Raw genomic sequence first — 10,261 nt, 5'->3', positions numbered from 1 at the left:
ATAAATCTTTTGAGGAGTTTGCTGTAATGGGCAAAGAGAAACTCAGTGGTAATTGCAGGAAGATATGAGGCCAAGGAGAAATAAAAGAAGGAGTTAGACATTACAATTATGATGATGATGATAATAATTTTTCCAGTGGGTTGGGAAAGAAATAAAAATGTGTTTGAGTATGATTCCCCATCTATTCACTATTTGTGTCTCTTTTGCTGTGAACTACCCGTTCTTTGCCTATTTTAGTTATTTGTCTTCATTCGTTCTTGATACTAAATACTTTTTATACATATTATCATTTTTTTTTCCAAATTGTCACTTGTTTTTAGTTGGTATCTTACTGAAGAAAAAGTTGAAGGATGAAATCAAATGGTTATTCTCAGAGAGGATTTAAATCTGGTCTAAACCCAATAAATTTTTTAAAAAAATATTCTAATGCTAAAATTTAGGATTGCAACATGTAGTGCAAAATACCATTCTAATAATATCTTATGTCTTGGAACACTTAAAAATAGCTACTATTTGTCAATGTTGTAACTAGTGCTAGGCATTATGCTTAAAAGCTATATGCATTATATTATTTAATTCTTACAATCCTGTGAATGAAACATTGTGATCTCAAGTTTACAGATGAAGACAATAAACTTCAGAAAGTTCAAGTACATCACTGAAGGTTAGTCATTAATAACTAGGAATAATGAATAATCATGAATAATCTTGAACTATCCTTCCTATGCCTGTACTTGCCATTCAATTCATTCCAATTGTTCTTGCCATGTAAGGATTTGTTCAGTTTCTTCTATAGATTACTGTCTTTCTTTTTCCCCTTCCTTTCTTCCTCCTTCATTCTTTTTCATTCTTTCTCCTTCATTCTTTTTCTTGGTTTAAGTAAAGTCAGTTTTTGTAGTTAGCATCTGATCGAGGAAAAGTCAAAAGAAAATTGTTGGCACATGACATTGTAAACTCAGTCCAGATTTGAACCCTGGTCTAATTCCAGACCACTACTCTAAACCCTTGAAGTGTGACTTTCAAAATCAATGATCATTAGAGTTTAAACTGACCCTGGAAGTCTCCCACTGCAACTTCCTTAAGAAGTAATATAGGATGGTTATTAAAAGTTTGAAGTTCAATCCTGTCTGTGTCATTTACTAGCAATTTTCTTGGCTTTATGGTTTGTATCCGTAAGATATGAAGAATATCATCAACCTCAAAGGATGATTGATTATTGGGATAGATGAGACAGTACAGATAGCAGTGCCTGGCATTTAGTAAGTACTCAGCAATTATCAGCTGTTATTTTTCTCTTCCCAACTGATACCCAAACGTCTTTGTCTGTGGGTCTAAGTGATTACCTACAGTAAAGATAAGTATTTCCTGTTAAAGGGAATACATTATCTGCTATAATGGTCCATTTTATCTTTGGAAAGTTCCAGTTACTTGAACGTTCTTCCAAACAGACAGCTAAAAGTTGCCCTTCTCAAAATAATTGTTAACAATCCTTTTTAGGATGGCACACAACAGACAACCAACCTTTTGAAGATTATCATTATATGTCTTTAAATTGTCTTCTAACCAAGAAAATATTTACAATGGTTACCTTCTGTGTGCCCAAGCTCATCAATGACCCCCAAAGTTCTGAATAGAACCCTCTTCTACAAATGTGATTGGAAGAGCCCACAGATAGGCAGGATTATACTCCTCCTTCCTCTGGGTCATCTATTATGTGGCCAAGTCCCCTTTGCTTACTTATATAGTCATCCAGCTGACACATACACTACTTAGAAGTCAAATTATCTTATTTTTGTGCAACTGAGGTTTTGAACCCAGATGTAGAATTTGTATTTGGCCAAAAACTCAGGCATTTGTAGTAAGTGACTATTTCCAAGATGTTATAATTTCCCTATTCTTACAATATAATTACCTCAGAAATAATCAGAAATAAGTGTATGAACTGGCATTTCATAATAGAGACCATAAAAGTATTTTTTAATAGCTTTTTCAAAAGGATTTTAATTCCAACTATTTCTTGAAGGATCACCAATCGTTCAGATACTACATATAAAATGATATCATCCTTTGATTATATCTACACACTCATGTTTCAGAAAACAGCTTGATTTCACTTCTTATTTCTTCCTATTAGGCCAATGAGTAATCTTGGACTATACTTCTTCCTATGCCTGTACTTGCCATTCAATTCATTCTATTTGGTCTTGCCATGTAAGGATTTGTTCAATTTCTTCTTTTGATTACCGTCTTTTCACTTTTCCTCTCTCCTTCCTTCCTTCCTTCCTTCCTTCCTTCCTTCCTTCCTTCCTTCCTTCCTCCCTCCCTCCCTCCCTCCCTCCCTTCCAGCCATCCTTCCTTTCCTTCCTTCTTTTTCTTCTTCCTTCATTTTTTTCTCTAAATCTTTGTTTAAGTAAAGTCAGCTTTTATAGTTATATGGGACAATAAGCATCTGAGAGAGGAAAATTCAAAGAAAGGCACCGGCACATGACATTGTAAACTCAGCCAAACCACTGCCTAAATCGATTAAAACTCACCCTCTTGACACCAGTTAGCAATAAGCCCTATTTCCTCACCCTCTTATTACTTTTTAAAATATTTACATCCCATTCCTTTCCTACCAAATATAGTTTTAGATGCTCACAATAAAAGAATAATGCAATCAGACTGAACCATTATTGTCAAGGAAAAATAATATCAAGCAATGGAAAAGGAAGTTATTCAAAGATACGCATATCAATGGCACCAATAACATTAATGACTGCCTTTCCTTCTTTCTCAAACATTTCTACTTATCATGCTAGAATTCCCATTTTGTGACCAGAAAATTCTTTATCTTCTGTTTTTCAGAAAATTCTCTTTTTCTTGAAGAAATTTAAATTCTTCAGTGGCAGAATGGTGATCACTCTTCTTTTTCCCATCATCTCCCCAGGCTCTTCTAAAATTTCCGGAACTGACTCTTCACCTTCTCCTCTTTTTTTTTTTTTTTCTTTTTTTCCTACAGATATCCTTACCTTGCACCCTAATTCACTAAAAATTTTGGAACCTAGATTATAATTTCACTTTCCACATCCCTACTATCATTATAATTCTAGAAAATTCAGTGTAGTCAATACAAGAACAGGTTCTGGAGCCTCTGTTTCAGCCTAGCTCTATCATTGCTAATTATGTTGCCATGGAAAAATTATTTAAACTCTCTTTGCTATAAAGTGGAAATGATACTAGGAGTAGTAGCCTTAAATGCTAGGAATCAAAGAGTACAGATAAAACTCTCAGAACATTGATGCATAATAAACACCTTATATATGCTACTTAGGATTCCTGGCAATTTTTATATCCATGAGAATGAACTCATCTAGCTCCGAAGGTTCTTGGTTTCTTGATCTCCTAATCACTAGTTCACCTTTTCCTCCAATTTGTGGCAGTTGGCTAATCCCAGCGTCACACCCTAAGCCTCCGTATCAACAGGTCCTATTCCACCTCCCAAATCTCAAATTCAGAATTCTTGCTCTCCAAACACAAATTGTGTTTTTCCAATTGACTTTGCCCAGCAACCTCTAGCACTATAATTTTCCCATATCCCTAAGAGCTCTGTTTCAGTGGTCTTGCACTATGGATCCATCAACTCTTCTTGTTTTATTTTATCTTGCATTCCATGACCTTCGAGTGTAAACGCCTCCTTGCAAATATCACTGTTTCCCTCTCTCCTCTCTCCTATTCTCTGAGTCAAGTAGTAGAATTTCGGTTCCAGGTAAACCAGCCAGGAAGCCCTTTTTCCTTCTTTCAACCCCTTTAAGGAGATTTTCCTGGAGGAAATTTCATAAACAGCTTGAATGGTTGCCAGTTAAGTACATAATCACAAAATTCAATCTGGCACTGGGCACTGCTCAGGCCTTCTCTGCATTTATCTGGCTCTACCTCTTCTCTGAATGATTACTTCATTTCTCTTCTTTCTCCTTAAAACTCCTAGTTTGCTGGGCATGCATGGTGGCTCGCGCCTGTAATCCCAGCACTTTGGGAGGCTGAGGTGGGTGGATCACTTGAGATCAGGAGTTCAAGACCAGCATGGCCAACATGATGAAACTCCATCTTTACTAAATATACAAAAATTAGTTGGATGTGGTGGTGGTCGCCTGTAATCCCAGCTACTTGGGAGGCTGAGGCAGGAGAATGGCTTGAACCTGGGAGGCAGAGGTTGCAGTAAGCTGATATCGCTCCACCACACTCCACTCTGGGAGACAGAGGGAGACTTAGTCTCAAAATAAATAAATAAATAAATAAATAAATAAATAAATAAATAAATAAATCTTCCGACTTCTGTTCCTCCTGACTCTTAGTTGATGACCTCACCTCGCACTTCATTGAAACATTCTTGTTTTCTGGGCATTCTGTCACCTACTGACAAGCGAGTGCAATTTATGCCTGTCTTCACTCATGCTTTTCTTCTCCTCTCCTATTATGAAGTGTGGGATAGCATGGGGGCTGTGTCTACGCCTACGAAAGACAAATTCCTCCTCCTGGTAGCAAGAACTTCTCTGATTATCACTCTTCTGTCCTACATTTACAATTTCTCCTTTATTTAATCATTTCCATCAGCATAAAAAGTTGCTTCATTTTTCCCATCTTAAAAAGTAAAGCCTTGCATTGACGCCTTCCTTTTAGTTACTACTTCTCTCTGCACCTACACATGGTCAATCTTGAAATAATTTTTCGTTTCTATCGTCTCCACTTTTTTACCTTCCATTCTCTCATTGGTGTGTTTTGTGTACATTCAGTGTGCAGTGTGTACATGTTATTGGATGCAAGTATTGAACACGTATTGCTTGTCAGGTACTGCAGAAAGAGGCTTGTATGAATCTAATTTAACTCTCACCACAATGTGATATGGTAGGAACCATATTTATCCACATTTTCCAAATAGGAATCCCCAGATTTAGAAAGATAAGTTGTCCGAAGTTATGTAATTAGTGGCAAAATCAGGCCTCAGCCCAATATTTGCTTAACTCTAAAGGCATATTCTTAAGTGTTTTTTTATTAAGTGTTGTTCTTAATCCTCCTACCAGTTTAAAACATCTACCGTCAAAGCCAAGAGATGGATATAGCAGACGTTAGCTCTTGGAAAGGTCCTGGTAATGGGAGGGACAAAAAAACATGGCCTTTTCCTTTCTGAGGCTCTCAATTTGGTGAAATATATTCATATGGAGCATGAAATAAATTGTGTCTAAGCCTCAGTACAACTTTATGTTTAAACATTCTCTGTTGTGCATATCAATTTCTGTAGATAAGTGATGAGAAAAAGATTTGCTGTCTTTGAAACTTGGAAGAAGATAAAGAATAATCATCTTAAAAATGCCCAATCTACCCTTTGTTTTCCTGAAAAATAAGCCATAGTGTAGAAATAAAAAGGAAAACATAAATACCCTTATATCTAGAAAGTAGCTGGTTAATTGTATTTTTATAAAAAGTACTATACCCATATTTGTTTAATTTCATAGCCACCACATTTGTTGTTATGGGTTATTCAGTTCTTATCACGCTTTGTCTGGCCTATTACCATCAATGACCTATCTGAATTCTCATCCCTTCACTAATCAATTACCTTTTACTTTTCACAAATAAAGATCTAATCATATTACTTCCCTGCCAGAAACCTCCCCTATTTTTCTAGCTCATATAAGATACAATATAGTTTTCTATAAACAGCATATAAAGTGTTCACTGAGCTAGTTTCCAACAAAACTTTCAACTGTATCTCCCTTAGCACCTTTTTTTCCTTTTTTCTCATTCTGATCATATATGTCATGTAACCTATAGATAATAGTTGCAAGTTTTTAATCCAATCTATCATTATCAAACTTTATAAATATGTGGGCTTGTACTTTTGGATACGTTTTGCAAGCTCTCTAAGCTTTAGAAATATTCTCAGCTACAAAATTGGAATAATAATAATACTTACCTTGAGGGATTCTGTGAGCATTCAACATTTATTGGACCATACATATTTTCACACCTATACACATACACATATATTTACAGATCCATATGCATCCAAACATATTTACAGAAGGCACTTGCCCACGAAGGGGTTTACAAAAATAGCAGCAACTCTTACTAATTTTGTCATAGAAACTGTTACCTTTCTTGTAATTACCACATCATAATACTCATCACTGTATATCTCTTCCATAAAGCTTGTCACATGTCCCCTCTGGATCTTCCCAGCTCTTCCTACTTATGGCCGTGATAAGGCATTTCCTCCTTGGTTGTGATTGCTGGCTTATATAACTAACTATCCCACTAACATAGCCAGAATCTGATCCCTGGAAGGAAAGTGGCAAGAGTGTTTCCCTCAATCAGATTCCCAGAGTGCTTACACTAAAGAGTTTTGTGTTCCTCAAAGTCATCAGGAAGAGTGTGAATTAGCTGGCCCTGGAGCACCTGAGACACACAAGCTGTCTGCTCTTGCTCAGCTTTCTGTAAAAACAGGAAAACTGCATCGTGGAAAGGTGAGTGCCCCCCTCTCCAGGAAGCGCCCTCTCTGCATGCCACCCTCCTTCATTTTGCCACACCCTGAGCTGCTTTTCTCCTGAGTTCCTCCACTTGTGTATATTTCTCCTTAAGACCCTCTCTCTCCCTCTCTCTCCTTCTCTCACTCTGCCTCCTTTTCTTTTCTTTTTTCTTCTTATATTCCTCTACCCTCCACTCTTTCTGTCAGTCTTATCCATTTCTATACCATTTCTATGGTAAGGTCCTTCCCATCTACTGTCTGGCCTGCACTGGTCTGGCCACCTCCCTCTGCTCACTCACGGTCTCTTGCTAATGGTAGTCTAAGGATGATGATCTAATTTAGAATTCCATGCTTTAGAAAAGAAACAGGATCGCTGGGTGTGGTGGTGCATGCCTGTAGTCCCAGCTACTCAGGAAGCTGAGGCATGAGAATCACTTGAACCTGGGAAGCAGAGGCTACAGTGAGCCAAGATCGCACCACTGCACTCCAGCCTGGGTGACAGCGAGATTCTGTCACAAACAAACAAACAAACAAACAAAAAACAGAAAGAAATGGTAAGAAAAGAGTACAAACTTTCTCACACATCGTAATTATAGCAAGTTATTTCTGTTAATCAGCTCATAGAACACACACAAGTGGTTCAGGAGAGGCAAGGTGTGTTTGGTCATAAAAGGCTGGGTTCACAAGGTATCCAGAGAGGACTTTATCAGGTCACACCATCAGACACATAACAGGGCAGTTGTTTCTCTTTCTTAGCCTTAACCCTCAAATGGGAGTTAGTGTAGGGAAGGCCTTGCTCTTCACAAACACTCCAGGATAAGGTGATAAGAAGATTACAAGTAAAGCCTCTCTTTAGCTATTCCACATCTCCTGTCAGACAGAGCAAGTTAAATTACAGTGCAGGCCACAAATGCATTGATCATCCACTAGGCTTGTACTACCCAGGGTTTTAAAGATCCATGCCAAGGATAAGTGATGTCATTCAGCAAAGTTTATTTTAGCCAGGAGGGTTAACCAAGTTCAAGGAGGTGAGGTTCTGGGAGACAGCCCTAACTCTCCAATGCTGAGTTCAACTCGTATGTAATCTTCATCAGTGAATATTTCCTTACAGTCCATGAGAGGTGTTGAGAGAACACACGGATGATATAGCTTGTGCTCTGAAATGACTTACATATGTCTCTCTCAGCCCCCAGCCCCTCCCTCATCTTATAAATCCAGTCTCAAAACACAGAATGCATCCCTAAAAATGGCGTATTTCCTACTTAGAATTACTCTGTGAGTGTTCATGATGAAGCATGGCCTAAGTCATATGAAATTTTAGATTCTCTATTCTTTATGCATAAAATGTAAAGTTTCTCTGTTCGGACACAATGTTCTCTTATAATAAGCTTCAGTTATCCTCTTTCAGCCTATAAAACACATCGTGTACTTTAACAAAGGTATAAAATTCTTTAAATGATTTTGATAGTCCATTCATACAAAGAAGATAGGCCTTTTTGAGGCTATAACAAGAAAAAAAAAAGATAAATCATTAGAAACACTTAAAAATTCTGTACATGACACTCTTCTTTATTAAAAAGACCCATTGTAAATTGGAAAGTTCCGAAGTCTTTGTGGTGAGGGAGAATGAATTATAATGACATCACTGGGTCGTGAACTAGGCCCACTGGCTACTTTCCAGAATGAAATTGACTAGGAGAGATCAGATGAGCCCATTCGTAGCACAAGACATCTGGGAGGCAGCCAGGGAATCGAGGTTCAAGCCCCCTATTTAGGACACACTTCCTCTTCCTCTTCATCATCAAATACGATCGTGATTTCCCAGGCAAGGCGGCTAGCATAACAATGCATTTCAATTCATATTCTAAAGAACACCCAAAAAGTTCTTTGTACTCATTCCTCAGTGAAAGACCTCATGAAAAATATTAACATGTCAACATCTGGCTGACACCTTTGGTACATTTTCATCATGTTGCTGATGGGAAGCATTTTGCCTTCAAATAAGCATAATTTGCCAGTCTTTTCCATCTCCTTTTTTGTCTCTCTCCCAGCGTAATAAATGGTGTCTGAAGCCCAAGAGAAACTCATTTCTGTTAACAGATCATTTGTAAACCTTTAAGGGCAGCTGGTAAGGAAGGGGCATTTTTTTCTTCTGTCTTAACTTTCCTGGTTGTCTCTCTAAATGCAAAATGACACCTCATTCAACGCTTTCTGGTGTCATCTTAATCTCCCTTATTTTACACTTTCTACCTTTTTGATATTGCTGTAGACTGCATGGAGGCTTTTTACCTAATACTGTAATACCTATTATCTGAGACATTTAGGTACATAGGCTCTTGCCAGCTAAGAATAATGCAGATCAATTGGATGTCAGCAGTCCAATAAAGTCAGATAGTATACATATATATATATGGTGGGAAAAAAGCTACCTACCCACCTGACCTTACAGCCAGCACATTTCAATATTAATATACTTTACGCATGCATATGATAACATTTTACTTTCCTTATGGTTCTGTGGGGAAGTCTCACTTCCCTCTGCAGAGGATTATTACCTATTCTGAGGGGTTATGATTATAGATACTTACTAAGACAAGAATAATTGACCATAAAAAACCTTTTATATTCCTACAATTATTTTTGCATTGACTAAAAGTGTCAGGAAAATCTGATTTTATTAGCAGGCCTCTAATTTTGCCTTCATTTAATTTTTTATCTGGCTTTTTCCCCCCAATATGTTTTTAGTCTGAGATATCTGGCAATTGTACAAAAGAACAATTTGTTACAGAACCTTTACCGAATGGAAGTTCTATAATCCAAGCATAACATCAAGTATCAAATAAAATAAAAATGTATGAGATCAGCAAAGGGGGCATGCTCCAAGGTAAGGAACTGATCTAGGGCCTAGAAAAAAAAGAAGTTTAAATCAAAATGTGACTGCTCAGCTATGAAGTAAGTCTGTGGAACAAAGGGTCAAATGCAGCTTTGACCTTTCATTCCCCTCCACCCACCAATAGGTCAGATCCCGTCAGCACTGAGCCTATTTCCAGTAAGGCGCAAGGAGCAGAGCTGTGTGTATTAAGAAGCAGTGTGGAAAACTCTAGAGGACACTTGAGGGGAAGAAGGAGAATATACACTGGCTCTTCCGGAAGTAGGGATGGAGTGGGCACAAGAAGTAGAAGTGACATGGTACCCATTTGACCCTTGAAAACAAAACCAGCTCTGGTAACCTCATTTGCTTCTTTCCCCGCCTCTGTCCCTCAAATATTAGACACAAGACAAATCCAAGATCACAAATGGATATTGTGGTTAAAGGCATGACTGCAACTGGAAAGAACTCAGGCTAAAACAAGGAGGAAAAGTGTTCCAGTTCTACTACTAATTGGTGGAAGATTGTTGGCAACTCCCTTCTGGCACCAACATTCTGATTTTGGAGAATCTAAATGCATTCACTTTTCACATGACAGATGATGCAGTGGAAAGGAGAAATGGGAGTGATATTGTATCCATTTGGCCCCTGCAAACAAAACACATCCTGGTTAGCTCCTGTATATACACAGTGAGTCTTAACATTTTAGATTTCCCTGAAATCAACAATCAGAACCTACAAAAAACAAGAATCACTGGAACCTTATAGTCTGTCTCAAGACACTAATGAGCCACCTGTAGGTAGCTCATTCCCCAAGTGATGTGAATGGAGATCTGTGGCCATTGATCACCCATTCTCAGCTTTATATCTTATTTCTGGTCTACAAA

At 37.8% G+C, this 10,261-nt stretch overlaps 1 long non-coding RNA gene across 1 annotated transcript in view; it reads left to right on the top strand.

Annotated features, from left to right (window-relative positions):
- The first annotated feature begins 577 nt into the window (after positions 1-577).
- The window catches only part of LOC105531816, a 72,663-nt gene continuing 62,979 nt past the window's right edge, over positions 578-10,261 (top strand). The window contains exon 1 of the long non-coding RNA XR_001004863.1: positions 578-664. This is a non-coding gene — a long non-coding RNA (uncharacterized LOC105531816). The remainder of the gene's footprint in view (positions 665-10,261) is intronic.

The sequence above is a fragment of the Mandrillus leucophaeus genome, unplaced genomic scaffold (assembly GCF_000951045.1).
Source record: "Mandrillus leucophaeus isolate KB7577 unplaced genomic scaffold, Mleu.le_1.0 Scaffold91, whole genome shotgun sequence".
NCBI lineage: Eukaryota > Metazoa > Chordata > Mammalia > Primates > Cercopithecidae > Mandrillus > Mandrillus leucophaeus.
The sequence above is the reverse complement of the archived record's forward strand: the minus strand, read 5'-3'. Positions and strand labels throughout refer to the sequence as shown.